Here is a 22102-nt window from a genome sequence, read left to right on the forward strand (position 1 = left end):
ATGGCAGACACAGAAAGAGAAGCAGAGAGAGAGATATAGAAAGGCACACTTTGACATCTATCTTCAGTTGAGTTCAAGAAAAAGAGGAATGCAGAGTTTTGACAAACCAAGAAAGAAAAAACAACACACTGAAAAGATGCCATGAAATAATCTATTTATATCCAGACTCCATATATTACAGTATGCCAAATCAATTATGTCCAGGACTTGATGGTACAATAATGGTAAAAACAACAAACTATAACAAGGGCTCCACAGAGCACAGCTAGGTCTCCACCAGGTCAAGGTAGGTTATTGTGGGCCTGCAATGTTCGGAATTCAGTCATTAGGCGAGTAGCCTTGGCACCCAGGCTTCATCTGTAGATGAAGTTATTGCACCGACATGCAAACTTTAGATGGCAATCCTAGCCAATTTGGATGGAATATGAAAAATCAGACAGATCCGTCTTGATCAGATGACTATAGAGATAATGTGTACCGATTTGCATGATGTTGGACAAAATCTGTAGGATTTATAGTGGCCCTATATACTGTATAGTGGTGATGTGGTAAAAAGAAAGGAACACATTCACATCTATCTTCAGTCAAGTTCAACAAAGAAAAGAGGAATGCAGAGTTCTGACAAACCAAGAAATAAAAAACAAAACATTGAAAAGATCCCATGAAATAATCAATGTCTAGACTCCAAAAAAAGAGAGTTTTTGGGTGGGGTTCGCAATGTTTGTAGCATAAATAATTTGCTTGTGTAAATATGTGTGTTTCAGATAAGCCGTTTCTTGTATAGAGGTCAGGCCAGGACAAACCACACCCAAGGGCTTTGAGAAGCTGTCAGATAGTCGCAGGCCACGTCACGCCATTGAGAGAGTACAGGCTACATCACTCTCATAGTTTTCCATTCAGACTGGGGAAGTAATGGAGCGAGCAACCAATATTTCCAGACAGCTGTGTAGACTGCATTGAACCCCATTGATATTCAACATTAAAACTGAGACATGCTCACATATATCAACCCCTTAAAAATGTAAATATCCGGGTCCTCTTTAGTTGTCATCCCAAGGTGACAGTACATTCCAAGGTGTTCTGATGAGCAACCCAGAATGCCAAATAAAAGGAAGTTAACCGTTCTTAATAATGACATCATGAACTTCCCATCTGTCTGTGAAGCAAACAATGAAGTGCTTTAATTTCTTCTACTTGACTCCTTGGTTGCCGGGAACGGGGGGTTTGGTGCCAGGACCGGGGGGTTTGGTGTGGGAGGGGCAGCGAGCGGACGAGGTGGAGCCAAGGAACACACTGACCCATAATCCTTTGCTTCCGACTCCGCCTGGAAACCCTGGTAATGGACATGGTAGAAATCAGATGGCTATTTTTTTGTTTTGTTTGCTTATATAAATGTTGTGTTTGCCATTGACTATATTCACACAGTGGCCATTTTTCTCTCACGTCATACTTTCGGTTGGAATTTTAAGTACATTCTGATACTAATACTTGAATTCCTGACTTTACCTTGTAACAGAGTATTTCTTACTTTAAAAAATGTGAGTTGTTTTTCCAGCACTGAGTAAACATGAATTGCCTATTAACAAGGAGGTTCCTGCATGTGATTAACAGACTGCACATTTGTTTTGTATGCCTGTACACGTATTCTTATCACATTTGTTCTGTATGCCGGTACGTGTATTCTTACCAGGTGGTGTGGAGAAGGTGAGCCAGACCGTAACTTGCCTCTGTTTGAGACTGGGACATCTGTCTGTTGTACTGACTGACTGACTGGTGAACACTGGTTTCACTGGCTCTGGACTGGGAGACAAGTCTGAGTGGGTGAGGGAGAGAGAGAGAGAGAGAGAGAGAGAGAGAGGAGGGGGGGGGGGGGGGCAGGGGGAGGGACACTTTATAAAGTAAAATCACACCCGTGTGAAGTAAGTGGTGCAACTCCATGTGGGGTCCCCGGAACTTCCAGACCTGCAGGAATGCACCCAGGGGGCCGAGCCGGTTCCGGCGAGCCACCCCGTGTCAGAAACTGTGTTTTGCAGATGAGGAAATAGTCTGTATATAAACAGTAGTAGTACACAATATCCTATATTAAAATGGCCTAATGGGTCGGTGGGCCGGCCGTATCATGTCAGTATCATGGTCATATCATGGTCAATGTCATGTCACAGGGCTGTGAGCTCCATAGAGCTTCCTACAGTATGGTGCTTCCCAGTCATCTATTCTATGGTGCTTCCCTGTCTTTAATGTAAGGGACCTGAATATTCGATATTGCCCAAAAACCTAGCTACAGTACAGTATGTATGAGCAAATCCACGAGCAAATGCACAAGATAGTAAAACCAGTTTAATTTTAACTAGAGCTGTTATAATTTTATATTTTAAATATTTGTATTTTGTTCAGTCTGGTGTAGAGGATGGCATCCTGTGCCAGAAATGTTCAATACAACTTGGACCCCTTTCATAGAGTTCGTAGAAAGTATACCTTTTACTTAAATTCATATTCCCTTGTGCAATCTGTTACACACCAAATCTGACACTGGGCGATCTCTAGTTGAAGGCCTTCAGTAAGTAGACAGTTATAGGCACCTTATTATTCTACTTAATGGTAGATATAATGCATGTAACCTGGATATCATACCCTGATGTAAAATATATTGTTTTACTTTTCTTTTTATCAATTTTTCTTTTTACTATGTTCATTAGTCCTTTCATTACCAGTTTAATAACTATTTATACTGTCTTGTATTGTTTTTGTTTTTGTCTTTGTATTTCTGTTCTACTTGCATTGTTATGACCTTGACGGGGGTGGGGGGTGGGGATATTAACATGCCGGATACAGTAAAATGTATGTTTATGTGTTAAAGAATGAAATGTTCAATACATTTCAATAAATATAAATATTTATAGTATGTGCTGACATGCAAATATATATGTGCATATCTTTGTATATTTATTGCATGTATTTATAAGCATGCAGGTGTGCATACATGAATGTATACATGAATGTATTATGTTGTAGTAGCCTACTTTGCATGCAGGACATGTACATTTATTTGCACATCATTTATGTATTCCTGTATTCTACTTTTCCTCTGTGCTTGTCACGAACTGTATTGTCATGAACTATAATCTGTATACTGTGTATTTTTATAATGTACTGAGGCCCTAGTGTTTCCTGTTCTGCCTAGTTATGTTTGCCTGTCTTGTCTTACCTCCTTGTGATTACTAGTTTTCTCCACCTGTGTCCAGTCTCCTAGCCAATCCCAGTGTTGATTGTTTGTTCTGTTCATCTGTGTATTGTGATCCCTGTGTCTACACACTCAGTCCCTTATGTTCCCTGCTTGACTATAGATGTTGTTATGGTGTTCTGTTCCCGTTGTTTTCAGTATAATAAATACCTTAAATAATTAGACGTTCTCTGCTCCTGCCTGCCTGTCTGTTCACCATTTTAGGTCCTCACAAACAAATACGGAACCTTCTGTTCAAATTCACGTTTGCTGTTCTCTTACAGAGCAAAATAGGAGATCAAGACAAGAGAGACTGACCGACTGTGGCTTTACAGAGCAAATCAGCGGTGGAATTACAGGCTCAGGTAAACACTGGGTTTGAAAGGTTTAGGAAAATGATCTGAATAGTTAATTGGCACAGGGGTGAAGTGGTAAGCAAACAAGTCTATGAATACAGAGCAAAGGTCAAAATGTAAAAATAGTGTGTGTGTTTGCAAGCATTTCCATACTTCTGTAGAAGTGGTTCCTGGCGAGCAAACAGGCAGGAGAGTTGACACTGGTCATGTTGCCTGTCAGCACTCAGCAGGGTCACTGAACTACGGCCTACGGGTCACCTTTCTGGGAAAAGACAGAGATAGACAGATAGGAAGAGAGGGAGATAGAGCGATTGATATACTCTCAAATCCGTAACACTATTACTCGCCAGAAATCAGTTGAATCAGACAGCATGTTTCTATGTGCACACATACTTATAGGGAGATGTCATCATAGGCCACAACCAATCCCCCACTGGGCCTGGGGTCAATTTGTACACATGGCTGCTATGTTGGAATGGTATAATGGATATGTTGGCAGGATGGATGATACCCAGGGCAGAATGCATTGTGTGGTGAACAAAAAGACATATCCTACTACTCCAATATTCGTACATTTAATGGCAATAATTTATGGACTTTCTTTGATTTTTTGTATTTATTTATTTATGACTATATTATTTATTACTATACTTTTTTTTAGGCTGTACAAATGTCTTCATTTCTGATCAGTTTCTGATTGAGGTGGAACTGTATTCATCCCACGGGGAATTGTTACATATTGCTAGCGCCTCTCAATGAAACTATTCCAAGAAAATAAAGTGTCTTCAAATATCAAACCATTAGGTCAATAATCCATAAAAAGGAAAATCAATCTATGCAGAGTTGACTTGTTTGTATGTGTGCAGTACAAATAGAGAACAGCCATACACATTTCAACAAACGTCCTTATTCTAATGGCCTGTTTGGTCTGTATTCACAATATGTGTTTGTGTGAAATAATGTGGGCCATTCTCTCTAGATCACAACAGCTTCTATGTCAAATATTTATTCCTGCCAGCCTACGTACCTTCTGTCTCATTTTTAGTCTATAAACAGCTCCACTATCATCACAGTCCTGTTGGCTTTAGATAACAGCAGCTTTTTTTGGAAAACATGTCCCATCAAATATTAGTTTTTGTGTTGAAATGTAGGTGAAACTATGCATGTATCCCATCAGATGAAATAGTGTTGTTATGTTGAGATCCAAGGATCGGCATGCCGTTTGCTCAGCCAATCTCAAATTCTGCACTGTCACTGTTGAGTTACTCTGGATAAGAACACTACAGTGCCTTAAATGTACATGTAAATGTACTAGGGTTGGCGCCGCTATACGCGGCCCTCACCAGGGCGGTCCATCAGGGGGAGCTGGGGGTACGGCCGTTCCCCGGCCCAGAACTCCCAGTACTCCCGGCTTTCCAGCTGTCAGATGATCATGATTGATCACACAGTCACAGACCTTCACTTGGTCACACATTGCGTTTCCATTTTTTTGCAGACGCGAAAATGTGGATGTCTTTGTAGTGTACACTTGTATCTAGCTTTCTATCATAATTGTCTCCACCAGGCCGAAGGCATGTGGGGAGAGTATGTTTTGCACTCCGTCCGTCCGTGTGTGTGTCCGTGTGTGTGTCCGTGAACAGCTAATCTCGGCCACCGTTAACCCGGTCGATGCCATATTTTGCACACACACTCCCTGGATGCCAACCATGAACCTCTGCCCCAAACTTTCCAGAACGGCCTGTTATAGCGCCACCAGGAGGCCGCTTTGTGCAAAACAAGTTTTTCAATGCCATATTTTGCACACACACTCCCTGGATGCCAACCATGAACCTCTGCCCCAAACTTTCCAGAACGGCCTGTTATAGCGCCACCAGGAGGCCGCTTTGTGCAAAACACGTTTTTGCACAGTACACCTACAGATTTTGTCCAAACATCACGCAAATTGGTACACAGTCTCTCTAGAGCCATTCAACGAAACGGGTCTTTCAGATTTATCAGACTCCATCCTGATTGGTTAAGATTGGCTTCCAAAGTTCACAGGAGTGCTCAGTTTCAAACAAAATGCTGCAAATCATGAACACATCGCGTGATTTCCGTGAAATTGTGCACCCACATTCCCACTAGGCCGAGGACGAAATGCCACATGAACAATTTCAACTCAGCCTCAAGGTGGCGCTATAACTGGCCGAAAAGTGTTTTTACCTCTAACTGCACGGATCTGTGGATAACCTGGTGGAGACCTGTGCCCGGAAGGGCACTTTTTCTAGTTATACATGTGACGAGCGAGGGCTGGATGCAGGCCGGGCAGCCCCTCAAACAAGAGCACCTTTAACTTATTTGTACAATTACATTTTAATCCGTCAGAAACGTTAACAAGAAGTGCTAGGTTTGAGGTGGAGTCTGAAGAGGTGCTTTCACATGTCCTATACAAACTAAATTTCTGAGTAAAGTTAGCTTGCAGATAAAGGGGATTTCCCTGGGAACAAGGCCAGCTGCAAGCTTGTTTGTCACCACAGCCCAAGCATTTAGAGAACCTTACAGCATGTCATGTGTTAGAACGCCCCCTATTGCAAGCCATTCAGTTCAGAATTTAGCCTTTGACTTTCACCACTTTGCCTCCATGTTTTAGATTTACAAAATGTAACTAAAGCAAAATTAAAATCGAAGAAATGGGACTGGAAAATGTAAATTTGCTAAACAGGGTGCATTATTGCACAGTTAATTTAAAGCAAATTTGTACACCATCCCTGTTCAAATAAAGATGCTACGTATAGCATTGCTCAAAGGATTATAGGTAGTGATGCAGGCACATGAATGTTTCTTTTTAGTCTGTGCAACCTGGTTTGGATTATTCAATTTAGTTAAAGCAGAGTCAAGCCATTTTTTGGGGTACCCTCTTTCAGGTTTACCATATTCTCAATTCCTTAGACTGAAACGAATCTGTAACAGTCAGTCAGATTTTGTCAGTCAGATTTTGTACAGAAACTTTGTTGAAAGAGGGTACCCCAAAAAATGGCTTGACTCTGCTTTAACTAAATTGAATAATCCAAACCAGGTTGCACAGACTAAAAAGAAACATTCATGTGCCTGCATCACTACCTATAATCAATGATATACGTAGCATCATAGAGAAACACTGGCATGTTTTGTCAGCTGACCCTGAAGGTGCCAAAGTGTTCACTGACCCTCCTCTTTTCTCTCATTATAGATCTCAAAGCATCAGAGACTATAATGTGAAAGCAGACTGCTACTCTGCTACTCTACATTGTGTGGCCTGTAAAAACTCCAAGAAAACGAACACATTTACAAGTGCAGTTACTAACAAACAATACACTATCGGACAATTTGTGAATTGTAGTTCCTCTAATGTAGTCTACATGATTACATGCAAATGTAATCTACAGTATGTAGGCAAAACATCTAGGGCAGTCCGCACACGCATCATAGAACACATGAGTGCCATCAGACGCAAGGACATCAAATCTCCTGTCGCCAGACATTTCATGGAAGCCGGTCACTCCATAGCAGATCTGTCTTACACAGTTATTGTTCAAATTAGGAAATCTAGAAGAGGTGGTGATTTAGGCACTAAACTCCTCCAAACTGAATCTAGATGGATTTTTTATTTACAGTCTGTCAATCCAGGTGGCTTTAAGATCTCTCCCTCCAGTGCTACCTATAAGTAAAAAGTGATTGTATAAGTCTGTCAACGTGATGTATGCAATATTCCTGTTTCCTATATAACTGTGTGATTTTGTATATCTATTCTGTAATGTCCACGCCCCACCATCTGGTGATGTCATCAATTAGTAATTAGCAATTCTCAGCACCTGAGCTGTATTGTTTTGGAGCTCTTTAAGAGCAAGTTCTTTGGCTGTGAAAATCATATAGCACTGACGAAGGTCTTATAGGACCGAAACGTTTGCTTTTTTAATTGCACTTTGAGCACAGAGCACTTTATGAGCACGATAAAATAAAAGAAAGAATATTTTCTTAAGTCTCAGTCTAAGGAGTTTTACTTCTAGTTTCTATACGGTGAGCGAGTCTTTTTCTGTCAAAGAGACGTACAAATAGACACTTCTAGCCAAAGAACAGAACAGGAATTCATCATAATGGAGGTAAAAAGGGAAAAGAAACATATACAGTGAGGGGAAAAAGGGGTGTCAACATATTATTTTCCATACACCAGTGCAAAGTGATGAACTGTGTATTTAATAGCATTTGGCACGGATACTTTATGTAACTGCATCATACACTGTTCATTTGTTTGCACTGAGTTAAATTCACAATGAGGACTTTACGGTGTACACACTTCTTATATAAGCCAGTGGTTTTCAGTGCTATGTAGGGGAAAGGTCACTGCAGCCCACTCCTCATGCAACTGCAGAGTCTTGGATGACCCATTTCTCTTTTCCCCTCCCTTCTCTCACCCACCCACACACAAAACTCACACTCACATCTGTCTATGCATGTTTCAGTGGTTTCAATATCAATCTTTGTTTAGTTTTTTTTCTATTTCCTTCCATCCTTCCTTCCCTCCCTTCATCCATCCTTCGGATGGTGGTAGAGAGAGAGTTGTTTTATGCAGCTGCTAAATGTGTATTATACATTTAGCATTTATAGTCGTATGATCGACTATTTCAGCATGTCACGACATCATGCCTGAGGAAGGTCCGGAGGGACCGAAACGTTGCTTAAATAAGAAAATACTCATGTTCCGAGCAATTACACAGTGTGCGGTGTAATCTATTGCTTTCAAGCACGTTACGACATGCAATGAAATATAAAGTTTATGAGGGATTAAGCTAATCTTAGATGCGATTAATGGCCTCAATGTAAACCCATGATTCTCATGTCGGCAAATTATGGCAGTTCAAAAGGGCTCTTTCTTTGCAGCCTGTGATGCAATTATTTCTGCTGGACCTCGAGCACATTGGAAACGTCACTATTTCTGTCACATGGGGACCCACCAGTGACCCCATTTAGATCCTGACCCACAATGTAAGCATATATAAAACTACCCTTTGAGATCACATTCAAAGGTTTAGCACCATCTCTTCAGATGCACACTGTTCCACAGTTCTCCTTAATTATTTTAACCCTGATTTGACCTGGAGGTTGGCCAGGAATCTTAATTCACCCAATGCTACCTTGCATGCAGAGCCTGTAAAGACGGTTCCAGTTTCAGAGTATAAAATTACCTAATGATAGTCCTGCATGCACACACACACACACACACACACACACACACACACAAATACCACCCCAGTACCCGACTGTTTGTGGCGATGTGGACTAGAAAGTCCTTGGTGTCTCTCAAAGAGTTTTTTTTCCCTTCAGCTGTCAGAGCCCTGAACAAGGACAAGTAACAATAAATAAATAAATAAACTGCATTCAAACTGTAAAAATCCAGAATTAGTTGCACAATGTAACTTGCATAATATGATTGATGTACTACTGTAGCTTTATGTATGCCTTCTGCACGATCATATTCACAAACCCACTGATCTGATACAAAAATTTAATATAAACATTGCCCTCGTTTTGAGCTGTCTGGCATCCTCTTTCCATGCTCTACAAATATAGTGTTTTTCTTCATAAAGCATTGCCTTGTAAGGATAGTCAAAACAGGAAAGGGCGCACACCAGTGTTGCTGAGGTGCTGGCCTAAGGCAGTAAATAAGTAAAAATGAGAAAAAGGCCGCACAATCGTAGCTACGATGCTGTATATTTATTATTATCCAACGTTTCGACCTTTCGGCCTTCTTCAGGGAATAAACAAGCCATAGGACAAACACACACTTATAGGGGAGCAACAACAGGTGGACTCCATAGGGGGTGTGGTCGTCATCAGGAAAAACCAATCAAGTGATTGGGAAGCCAAGAATTATATTTGCAGTAAACACTGGAGGATACAGGTAGAGGGGAATGGGTTTGAAAAAAAGGTTTGCAAACGTTAAGCTCTACCAACTGTCACAGGAAAACTCTTAAATCAAAATGTTAAGGCTGTTAGGGGCAATGGTGTTGAGGGTTGATATCCAGTAGGATTCTCTCTTCAGCAGTGCTTTATTGTCATGATCACCCCCTCTTCTGTTGGCAGGGACCTTTTCCATGCCTATGTAACGGAGAGCAGAGATATGATGGCCAGCCTCTAAAAGGTGTGTAGCAACTAGCAATAGGAGAAATTAGATTTTTACATCTAATGGCACTGCGGTGCTCACTAATACGGGTAACGGGTCTTAAGGGCACGTGTGGTTTTGCCCACATAGTATTTGCCACAAGGACAATAGATTATGTATATCACCCCTTGTGTAGTACTCCCTTCTGTCTCCCCAGCTTTTTCTAGAGGATTTCCAATATTTATTAAATGTATTTAAATCTCTTCAATTAATATAAAAATGCTATTGCAAATATTTAACCAATGACTTAAAATGTATTTATTATTGCACATAGCTAAACAGTAAACACTTCTTGTGCATTGAATGTTTATCTATTCTGGTTATATTTGGTATTTATGCATTGTTACTTGCCTCAAAATGGCTTCCCAATCACTTGATGCATGTGTATTTTGTACATTTTGTACATTTTCTATATTTCTTATGAACTCTGGTTAAGAATATTCTGACATGTCTAGATTAGAATATAGCCACAGAGCCACCTGTCCAACTACGGTTGTTTAACCGCAGAATATTTTACTGCATCTAGAGAATGAATCTCGACCAGCTCAAAACATTGGACATCTACTTTTAGTTAACAGTAAACACATGCTTGGGGTATTAGTGCATGACCCTCAGCTGGCAGACTGATGAAAACCCATTAACAGCCCTGGTGCTGCCTGGAAGAGACTCAGGGTCCTTCTGGGTCTAAGCAAGGTCAATGGGATTGGCAGGCACTCACTTGATTCTGACCTGATTTATTTTTGAGGGGCGCTAGCCCCTACTATGCCCAGCTTTGTGTGTTTGTGTGTACCCCATAGTGATGATTTGATTGGCTTAGTTTTGTGTATGCCCATTTGGCAGGTAAATACAACTTTGGGGCTTTCAGGTTGCCCGACCGGGCAAGTGCTCTTTTGAGAGTGGACGCAACCATCTATGAACAACAACACAAAATATAAAACACCTGAACGTGGCCAGAGCGCTCTGGTCTGGTCTGTGAACTGAACATAAGAGCACTGTTTACCTATATGACGTGCTGTTTTCACAGTTGCTACACTTAAAAATATAAAATATCAATTGTGAATCCATAGTCATTCATAGCTACTGTATGTAGGTATTTAGCATAGAAATTGAGGTAATTATTTTATCGTACAGCCTAGTGAACGGTAATTCTCTCTCTAGGTCGTCCTCAGACGAGCCCTCCATCGTCGTTTCCAGTCATCCCGGTTCTCCGTACATCTGGCCAGTTCGTTGGTACTTTGTGCTCCTGCGTCGTTCTTGAGTACATCCACGTATGTTAGCGTGGGACATCCTCGTGACCAGTGCCCGTGTGTTGGATCCCACAGCACTAGTTTGCTGGCTGGCAGCTCTTGGTGTCTTTGGCAGTGTCCTGCTAGTCTCATTCTCCTGGCTGCTATTTTCTGGCTCACCCTTGGCATTCCATCATACAGATTTGTGTTGGTAACATGTGTGCTCTTGTTGATGTTGAGTACTGCACGCAACATTCTGGTGTAGCACCCATCGAGAGACTTCTGCAGGGTTGGCTTCAAGGTCCAGCATTCACTGCCGTATAGGAGAACAGACTCTACCGTTGCGTAGAAGAAGCTGAGTTTGGTTTGACAGGGGAGGTTGGAGTTCCATACACTGGCCATGAAGTTTAGGGCCCTCCATGCAAGTGCCTTCCTCACTTTCAGGTCTTGTTCGGTTGAGTTGACCCATGAGCCCAGGTCATTGACTTCCTTCAAAGCAGTGCCTTCTGTTGTTGTTAGAGGTGGATGCTCTGATGGGATGTTATAGGTGATAACTTGAGTTTTCTTGGCATTCAGCCGGAGGCCAACCTTGGCACATTCTGATTCCACTCTGGTCAGGAGCTCCTGCGCTTGTTCCACGTGGTCAGAGAGCAGGCTGATGTCATCCGCGTAGTCCAAGTCTGTCAGGACTACTGTTGGGTGTCGTCTCGACCTCCTTGGTGTTATGGTGAGGCCAAGGTCCTGCTCTCGTCCATTGATGGCCTTAACGCGTAGTCCAGGACTATGACGAAGAGGAAGGGAGCTAGGGTGTCCCCTGCAGTACCCCAGCCACGATGTTAAACTCCTCACTGTTCAAATTCAAATTTGACCTATCATTTTACACTGGACATTGTAAAATGTCCATGCCATGACCTTAGTGTCAACCCCTGCAGTTATTATATGTACTGTATGTGTGTGTCCCTTTTATGCCCATACTATATATGGAGTTCTTTGTCAGACATGCCCAAATACATATTGGACATATTTGTGATGTCAGAACAGGCCAGCTCCATATATGGAGCCTGGACATGGGCCCTGCCCCGAGCCCGGGCACAAAGGCCTTTTGTGGCGGTTCTGGGCAACTGTGGGTCCGACCGACTTGAGACCGGGCACTGCACTCCATGTGGTTGTGTGGAACGCGTGTGTAGAATTGGAACAGTTCTCGAGTTACATGGATTACAAACGTACACACGTACAGACGTACAAAGACATAGATATGTGTGTATACTACGGATTTGAGGACAGAAAAGGGAGGACGCTGTTAGGTATTTTTCTTTTGTAGATCGGTTGTTTTGGTGGAGGAGATTGTCATTGGGACCTATGACCCGGTATTCCATAGTTTTGCTGAATTATGGCCTTGTTTGGCCTCAGCCTCTAAACTCACAATAATGAGAGGTGTCTGCTGCCTGCGTATGACCTTGCTCTAGTGCCGGGGAATCTTATCAACCGGGTGCCATGGCAACGCCAGCCTCTGTGCTTTCTCGATCTAGGGTCTTCTGGGTTGGCCAGTGACTTGAATTATGAACTACAGGTCATTCCAAACTACATATCCCATTACATTGGTTAGGATGCTCTTCTGTATTGCCACGTCTATTTTGTACCATTCTCCATTTTGTATTGAAACCGTATAAATACCCCATGCCATTTTGGAACGGCATGGAGAGACCACGTTGGACCGGCCCTGCGGGGTCCGTCTAATCTGATTGTAAATTATTATGCTGTATGTGGATCCGGTTCTGTCTCTCTGAATCAATATAAAATATGACTAAAAACCTCACTCTGAATGGACCTCTCTTCTTGGGTGGACACCGGTAAACATTTGGTATTTAAAAGGTAATTCTCCTAAAGTAACATTTTTCATATTGGCTATTTACTTAAAGTATCCTGGTTAAAGCTAAGCTAAGTATATATCGTAATTCGATTACGTCTAAAAGTATTTCTAGAGTTCCGGAGCTCTCACTCCAGTATCATAGCTCTGCTGTCGAAGCTATTTATAGTAACTATTTTAATACAGTCCTTAGTCCTTGTTTTTATAGTCTTTAAAGCATATGGTGGAAAAATACCCATCAGACGCCAATTGTGATTGGCCGAAATGTGATGATGTATGATGATAGGACGCCCGTCACTTCACACAAGTGTAATTTGTGTAGCCCCTCCTATATACAGCTTTTGTCCTCACACGTCTCAATATTTGCCATTGACAATGGAAGGAGAAATTAGGTCAAATGTCAAATGTCTGCCAAATATGACATAATTCTGTGCCAACACAAACATTAAATGCCATTGACAATGAAGGGAAATTTTACACCATATGTAGACGAGCAAAACGGCTAACCAAACACATCAATTCAGTTCAATTCAATGAAAGGGGGAATTAGGTCTGCCTCAAATATGACATAATTTTGTCCACACACGTCTCATATTTGCCATTGACAATGAAAGGAGAAATTAGGTCAAATGTCCGCCAAATTAAATTAAATTAAAAAGTAAATCTGTGGCAACACAAACATTAAATGCCATTGACAATGGGTGTGATTCTTTAAACAACAATTCCACCAGACTCATGTAATGTAGGTTTTGGCCCTGTGCCTTCCTCAGCATGTACATGCTTGTAAGGCAGAAACGTTTGTGCTTGACTTGTTTTTCTTACCTTTGTCTAGAAGCACCCTTTATGAAAAGACATGACTGTTAATGCATGTAATTTATTGATTGTTATTTCAGATGTTTTTTAATTTTATGTGTTGACATGCTGTGACTGAGATCATGATGACATTCTGCTCAACAGAGGTCTTTCCTGATGCTGATCTACACAGATGGCTGAGAACTAAATTAGTCAAAATTGACTAGCTATATAGCTCACCAATTCTGTAAGCTATATTTGCTTTGAACTTATCAACTTGTGCCTGTACGTTGCATCCATCTAAAATACTGTGCAGTCTTTACTTGCGCTTTGGCTGGGGGGAGCAATGTTTACAAAAGAGACAACATACATAAAATGTACGGATTGTAGCATTATGGAACTCTCCATGTCAAACATCCACAAACGCCACAGAACACTTCTGCTTCACATAGAGAGGGGTACTGTAGCTTGGCTGCAGAGTCTAGAGTAGACTCTAGACACACTGTTTATCCAGGCGCAAAGGAACCAAAACACTGAACAGAAAACAGTGACCTTTGATGGTTCACACTTCACAGAATGGCTGTATACCAGCAAAACACCTCTGAGCAAACACTCACAGGAACGTTGTGTGACCAAAACGTTGCTTTAATAAATCAGCCTATACGTTTACCTTGCAAGTGGCAGTGTGCAGATTATCTTTTATTGTTGCAATTCTCTCCATTTGCCTGATAACTGATAGATTAGAAAACATGATGTGATTGATGAGCATTGCTTCCTGATTATGCCCTTTGCCATATACTGTAAAGGAAAACAGGATAGACCCCGTTCAACAAGGTCCATTACCTAATTTACAGTACCTTACATAATACTTATGGACAGGCAAGCTGCTTCTTGGAGTCCAGATTGAGCCCCATGGCACAGATCTCACACTAGAAGATCATACTGTATATAAGGTATTTTCAGATGTACTGTATCACATTTAGGAATGAAACCAATCATGTTATCTGTCCTCTTCACATTTTAAATTGCTAGATCAGCAACCAGCAATAAAGAGTACAAGGTTCAGACTAGTCATAATGGCCAGACAATATCCAAGTGGTCATATAATGATTACAGAAGGTGAAGGTGCGATATATTAGGTACTAAGAAGACGGTAATACTAGTATTATAAATGTATTAAATCAATTCAAAAAGACAGAGTGACGCAGCTTTATTAGAGTTTGTAACAGGGGTTAAGTATCACAGACCACAGAGCAGTGAGTGGTAACTAAATATCCTTGGAGCGTGCTTCAGTGGGGGACACCTGTGATTTATCTGGGCCATGAACTCACCAGTCAAAAAGTCAAAGATCAAACCATCCTGACTATAAAACACAATGCTGTTGCTATGTCATCACTAGTACATTTAATCAAAGTCATGCATGGACATACTGTACTTTTTCCCCCCACAAGCTTACTGAATTCCAGCCAGATCAAGACTTTCATAGATGTATTTGATCGAGTCTGACTTTTTCTTGATAGTCTTGATCAAAATGTAAATTAACCTTGTCTTATCTTACCTTTGCCCAGTGTTAGTTAGTTATGTCTGTGTCCAACTCCTTCAGGGTTCCACAGGTAAGCAATGATCAGTTCAGTCCACTTAGGGAAATCCACAGAGATGAATGGGAGGTTGCAAGCTCCCATACATAGAACACGAGAAACAGATGGACGGCTGCAGAAGAAAGACAAACAAATGAATGGAGGCGTGAATGACTAAGAGGAAGGATGGATACTGATGGATACAAGATGGCTTGTGGGTGAGTGTGGAGCTGCCTGTCGTCTCAGAGGAGAGCACTGCCCTGCCCACGTGGGTCCTAGTCTAAGCAGAACACACATGCACACACACCAAGTCTAGTGCTTTATTTAGTAAGGAGACAGCACCCTCTCTCCTTATTCACTGATCACCTCCCTATTTTCTGCTCCGTCCGTCTCAGCTTATCAAGCCTTTCATTCCCCCTTGCTCTCCTTAATGCACCTGCAGGTGTGTGTGTGTGTGTGTGTGTGTGTGTGTGTGTGTGTGTGTGTGTGTGTGTGTGTGTGTGTGTGTGTGTGTGTGTTTGTGTGTTTAATGTTTATGTAAGCATGATGTGCATGTGTTTTTGCCACAGTAAGTTGTTTTGTGCACTGGCTAACTGAAGTGCATTATGCTGACGAGACATTGAACTGATACGTTATCTCAGTTATCTCTATCACTGGAGAGAGAGAGAGAGAGAGAGAGAGAGAGAGAGAGAGAGAGATGTTGCTGTTATCATTGTCTCTGTTTGTTAATTTATTTTCTTTGTTACTGCATTTCTTGTTCATTATTGTTGGGATGTTTGTTGTTCACTTGTCTCTGTGTGCGCAATATGTTTTGATTTGTTTTGTTGTATGTATAATATATTTTATCATGCCATAAAGCATTTTGAAATTGAAATTGAATTGAAATTGAGATGAGTAAGAGAAAGAAAGACGTGGGGGGGGGGGGGGGGGGGGAGGACAGGAAAGAGGCATATGAGAATGACAGTGAAAGAAGAGACATGAAAGGAGATATATAGACCAGATAATGGATCCATAATTTATTTAGTTTGTTCTTAAATATGAACTATTCTCCTTACAGTTGAACACAACTAAATCAGGACGAGCAGCAGCCTTCACAGAGCATGCTCAGTCTGTAGCTTTCTTCCTTGGACAGGGCGGTGGTGTGTTTGTTTACCTCCCTCAAACCTTAAGAATGGGGGTTAGTGTGTGTAAAGGTCTCTCTGTACAGAGGTTAGAGGCAGTCTGCGGGTGAAGAAGAGAGAGACATAGGGGTGAGAGCGAGAGAGCAAGAGAGAGTGAGAGAGGGGGGGTGGGAGTAATGGTTCTATTGTTCTAACAGGCACGCATGCACGCACACACACACACGCACGCACGCACGCACACACACACACACACACACACACACACACACACACACACACACACACACACACACACACACACACACACACACACACACACACACACACACACATACCAGGGCTTGTTGGCTTGCACCAAGAGAACTGAGATCGACACACGCTTTATATGAAGTTTATAATTATAGCACATCCACCATCTGAGTGTTCAAATCAATGTATCAGTTGTAGCTGAAACCTTCTGTCTGGTGCTCACCATGTTTTGTGAAATACAATTCATAGAGAGAAGACAACCTCTAGGTATGGACAGTTGAGCTGAGTACATACCTGAAAAGAAGACTGCATAGTTGAGCTGTCTGCGTAGTTGAGTTGTCTGTATAGTTCAGCTACGTTGACATTAAACTGTATTGCACTTGCTTGAATTCACTCAACTAATACATGTGAAATTACTGGAGTTACACTTAGTATTAAGGGTGATGGGTTCTCTTTGTATTGTAGAGGTTTGATACATCACCACTTAGATCTCCGGAGCTGACCTGTTCCATATGTTGATCTGACCTCATCAAACCCTGTACACACTCAAGTCACGCTCCATATTTAGCCAGTACAGAATTCATTATATATGTTGATCTGACCCCCCATGCCAAAGTGCCAGCACTCGCCCAGCAGTCTGCCGTTTACGAGGCGGATGTGTGCACGCATGGCGTCTTACTGATATATTATCATCCTATTATTAGTTGAGGGTTTGTTTGAAAATTATAAGGTATAAGGCTAGGCTACGGACCCAGAGTAAGAAACCATATACCAAGGTGGCAGACAGCCAGGGCTGTCCTAACAGGGTGACTGAACCCAGCATATGCGTCTATTTACGGCCTGCTTCAAAATCCATGTTAGCTTAACCACTTGGTGAGGGCTATTTACACTGACCGGTAACTTGCTAAGTAGTCAGGCTTCAAGCTTTTGTTTAATCCAAAAAAGCAAGTGATATCACAGTCTGTCTCTGATTATCAAAACAATGATGTGACTGCCTACGCGCTAATGGTTGCAGGTAGTTGCAAGGAGTGGTTGTAAAGGTAATAATTGATTGCCTGAGTCCTATGGTGGGAGTTCTGGTCTGGTTTTGGTGAATATTAAGTAGTTCCGGCCGGGCATTTGGTGGGGGTCACATGGGGGCACGCATAAAAAATAAATGAATCCACAAAACTAGTGCAATATATATATATATATATATATTGCACTATATATATATATATATTGCACTATATATATATATATATATATCCTTGTTACGGCCCTATGTGGCCTCATATGGTGTGTTAACCCTCTTAACTGATTTCTGTGATTTCTGTGCCCTATATGGTGATTGGAGGGTGGAGTCGATTGGAGGAGTGGCTTGGTATTTGGAGACACACCTGGGCCTCGTCTCCTAATCAGACAGCCAGTATGAAAGCCTGTGATGAAGACCAATTCAGCCCATTTGCCATCCGTCACCTCCATGTTGCTCCTTTGTGTGTAGCTATCATTTCATTCCTGTTGAGTCTGTAAACTGTGTGCCTTGCCATATTCTGCTGTGTGCTTACTACTAGTAAGGTAACTTTACTTACTGAGTGTTTAAAGTTCAGACTATAGCTAAGCTATTTTGTAGTTAAGAAATCAATTACAGTATGTCAAAACATTTCTTGAGTGTCAATCCAAATCAAAAGGGAAGCTGGTAAGGGTGTGCTGCCATTTTCTTTTGTTCCCCTTTTTGACTGTTTTTATTTAGTCAGGGAGCATATGCTTTAAGACTTGTAATTAGTTTGGAGTAGTTTTAGGATTTCCTTTTCAGGTAGGGAGTGGTTTTGTTTGTTGTGTTGGCTTTGGCCACCCCGAAGATTTATGCTCCCCCTATTCTTCCGATACTGTAAAGATCCATTATTTCCAATAAATGTGAATTATTTTGATACTCTGGTTTGGTTCCTTGCTAGCTATATGTGTTACTCCTTAAGCCTCTAGACTCCATATAAGGTCGTAACAATCCTACATCTGAACTAACCCTTCAAAGATCTGAACTAACCCTTTTACAAACACAAGCACGCATGCGTAGTGTGCAGTAATGTGTGATTGTGTGTACAGTACAGACACTGTACAGACCGGATGAGGGCAGTTCCCCAAACTGCTGCATCATCAGAGAAATGACAGAGTTGAAAAGAAATTAGAGAAGCAACGAGAGAGAGACAGAATGAATGAGGGGAGGGATCGGACGGGGGTACAGGTCGACAGAGGCAGAGATGCACGCAGGCAGCTACTAAGGCCTGGCTGGCAGAGATGCACACGGACAGAGTGAAGGGGCCAACTGCAGCACAATTTGCCCTGTTTACTCAAGTTGACCGGAGAGAATGTGGCACCTCTCTCTCCAAGAACGCAATTAAGCTACAAATCGTACAAATGAGCAATACCCCCAGAGTCTCCCGAGAGGAGGGGAGGAAGAGAGACTCGCTATAGGACAGGTTCAAAGGCAATAACAAAGACAGTGACACAGACGCAGATAAGGATCAAACAACCCAACCACCTTACTCAAAAACTCCAGAGAGGTCAAATGTGGACAAGGACGGATGCATGCACACCGCACAGACTTGTAGTCATGCTGGTGACCAGGCTGATCCATTAGAGATGGATTATAATCAAAAATTTTATGTATTTACAAACTCTCTCTCACGTGTGCTTGCACATTTAAAACCAGGGAGGCTCATGTGCATTCACTGCATATCGAGTACATTTGTAGAGACTAGAGATGTAGGCCTATGCCTGAAAATGATACAAGGCCTACCTTTTACCGTACTATTTCAAAGTATTTATCTTTGTGTATTACTGATTTGGAAATAAAATAGAACCACAAACATCAATTCGAATGGTTTTTAAAGGTTACACAGATCCTAGTACCCAAAATATAAGGTGTTAAAGGTTATGTTAACCTCAAGGTATGTTCTCCTGTTCACACTTCACAGGACTGCTAACAACTAGAACATAATATAGTATTTTATTGCTGCTTGTATTTTATTTTATTAGTTCTAGTGCATTGAAATGGGGGTTTCAATGCACCAGTCCAGAACTAATGAAGCAATAAAAATAAAATAGGTAAAATGTTTAATGTCTAACCTAGACTACTATGATAAAGTCAGGGGAGATTTTAAGTCAACTCTGTTAGTTTCTGTGACTTTGCTTCCACTCTGTGGTCATGTCCTGGTATTACAACCCGATTGAACCATGCTGGAAATGAATGTGGGAAGAAAAACAAAAACAAATGTTATTAACTATATATAACTATAGTTCCTTTCTAGGTTGGCTTTTATTCAGGATAACTCCTTCCTCCTTCATTTATATTGTTGGTGATAGGAATTCCGGAAAATTGATTGATTGATTGAAATAACAGTTTGTAGAATTACAGTACATTTCAAGCACAACTCAATACAAGACTGTTAACTGTGAGTGGACAACCGCATAAAAGCATTTCTACTTGTTTACAATAGGGCCCACCATTTTCATTTCATCAAAACATTTAGAGACGTACAAATATACACTTCTATGTACTTATGTAGCAAAAAGCAGGAAATCATAGAGGAGGTGTGACGAAAAAGTGTTACCAAAAAGTGTGACCAAAAAACCATGATCACACTGGTCACACTTTTTCTAATTCAGGAGACACATGCTGGAACTTTTTACTTTGAAATGTTTTGTAGTTTCGGAGTTATTGTGGGCTCGCCACAGCGAGCACACACTAGTTATTCTCAGTTTATATTTATTCTTCTTTATTCCAATTTCCGCCCTTTTTTCGGTTTCTTACTACTTCCACATACTTTATGCTAGAAATTTAGTTCAAACTTCAAACTGTTCAGCTCTTTGCAGTTATTATTGCTTCAATTTGAATTTTTACAAAGTTTTATACTTTTTATACTTTTTAACTTTTTTTTACATTCTTTATAATGAGAGTCGATGGAAGAAAGGTCCCATTTTTCACAGTTAACCTTTTTGAGCTCTTATTACTCTGTCATACTTTCACTTTGAAACTTCATTCAAACTTTATAATGTTCATCTATCTTTGAACTTTCATTGGTGAAAAAGTTGTTTTGAAAAAGTTTATACTTTTTAAAATATTTAACTTTATTTATAGTTTTTTCCTCCCATCGACAATGTATTGGATTTATCTCTAAATCAACCTCACTTTTGCAGCCTCATTACTCTGGCATACTTTGTCGTAGAAACGTTTAAACTTTAGAAAGCTCACACGACTCTGGACCTTTTCGTGGTTCAAACCGTATTCGAATACGTTAAACGTTTTTTCCGAAATCGCAGTTCAATCGCAGGCCGTTTCGCCTAATTTCTTTTTAATATATATTTTTTCTTTTTTTTACATTTAAAGAAAAACTTTTAAAAACACTTCTACAACTTCCACATACTTTATTCCGCTTTATGCAGTTATTTATGCTTAAACTATAGTTTTTACAAATGTTCATACTTTTTTTAACTTTTACTTCAGCTTTAACACATCAAATGCTGGAAACGTATCCATACGCTTTATTAATCTCGAACGCGGTATGCGCATACGTTTTATGGGGTTTTTTATGATTAATGTGCTTCATATTTATACGCGCCCGGACAACATAGAAAGTAACACCGATCGGCTCTAGAAAGGTCCGGTATGTGATCCGGGAGTTAAAAGCCCCCCCCTCCTGAAAAGAGGTCTGGTCTATGCGGGCAGGCGCACTCCATTACGACGTAATGGAGGGCGGCCTGCACGGCATAGACCAACGCAGATGTCAGGGGATCTAAAATGGAGGTACCCATGCTCTAGTCATTCTAGTGTGTGTGAATACACTCGATTCCCCCTCCCCTCCTGTTTCTACATGGTTTCTCCCGAGGAAGCTTTGTGGGGGGAGTCTCTTCGTCTCAGATTGCATTGGCAGTTTGAGTTCCCCCCCCAGGCCCCACTGAGCCTTGCGATCGCCTTGCACCGCTCGGCGCTCTCTCATTCTCGGAAAAAGATATAACGCAGTCGTGTCGATTTGCCATCTGCCCGTATATAAACCAAGAATAATCTTCAACGATCGCCATTTCATACCGTTTTCAACACACACACGGAGTCATGGACAGATACGCGAAACGAATGACGTATTATCGAGGGACTAACTGCCTGGGGTCGAGGCTACGTCGTCACCAGCCCGTAGCCTTTTTATTCATTATAATTGCAGTGATAAGACCGCAATGAAGGCGTCTGGGACGCCATCGACCCGTTTGTAATGTATAACGAATACAGATGTCTCATCCTAAACTGCGGAAGCCATCGAGTTTTAGTAATTTTTTCTATATCACAGCCGGGCTTAGCGTCTCTATCGATACCGTGGATGTAGCCTACATCCACAATCACAACGTATAGCGATGGCTGCATTGGCTGGTGAAGTAGCCTCGGTCCCAGGCAGTTATAGTTGATCGTGGCGGTCCCTCGATAATACGTCATTACTTATCTGCCGTGGATGAAGCTCATTTCCATCGCTGATCTCTACTATACGTGC

The 22102-nt window shown here is 41.4% G+C and overlaps 1 long non-coding RNA gene across 1 annotated transcript; it reads right to left on the bottom strand.

The window, feature by feature from the left end:
* Nucleotides 1-137: 137 nt before the first annotated feature.
* On the bottom strand, nucleotides 138-15491 carry LOC310861347. Its single transcript, XR_014569479.1, has 4 exons — nucleotides 15198-15491; nucleotides 3730-3838; nucleotides 1688-1813; nucleotides 138-1333 (listed from the first exon to the last, which is right to left on the bottom strand). It is a non-coding gene; the product is annotated as an uncharacterized lncRNA (long non-coding RNA).
* Nucleotides 15492-22102: the final 6611 nt, after the last annotated feature.

The sequence above is a fragment of the Protomyctophum parallelum genome (genome assembly GCF_964188405.1).
Source record: "Protomyctophum parallelum genome assembly, chromosome: 7".
NCBI classification, from domain to species: domain Eukaryota; kingdom Metazoa; phylum Chordata; class Actinopteri; order Myctophiformes; family Myctophidae; genus Protomyctophum; species Protomyctophum parallelum.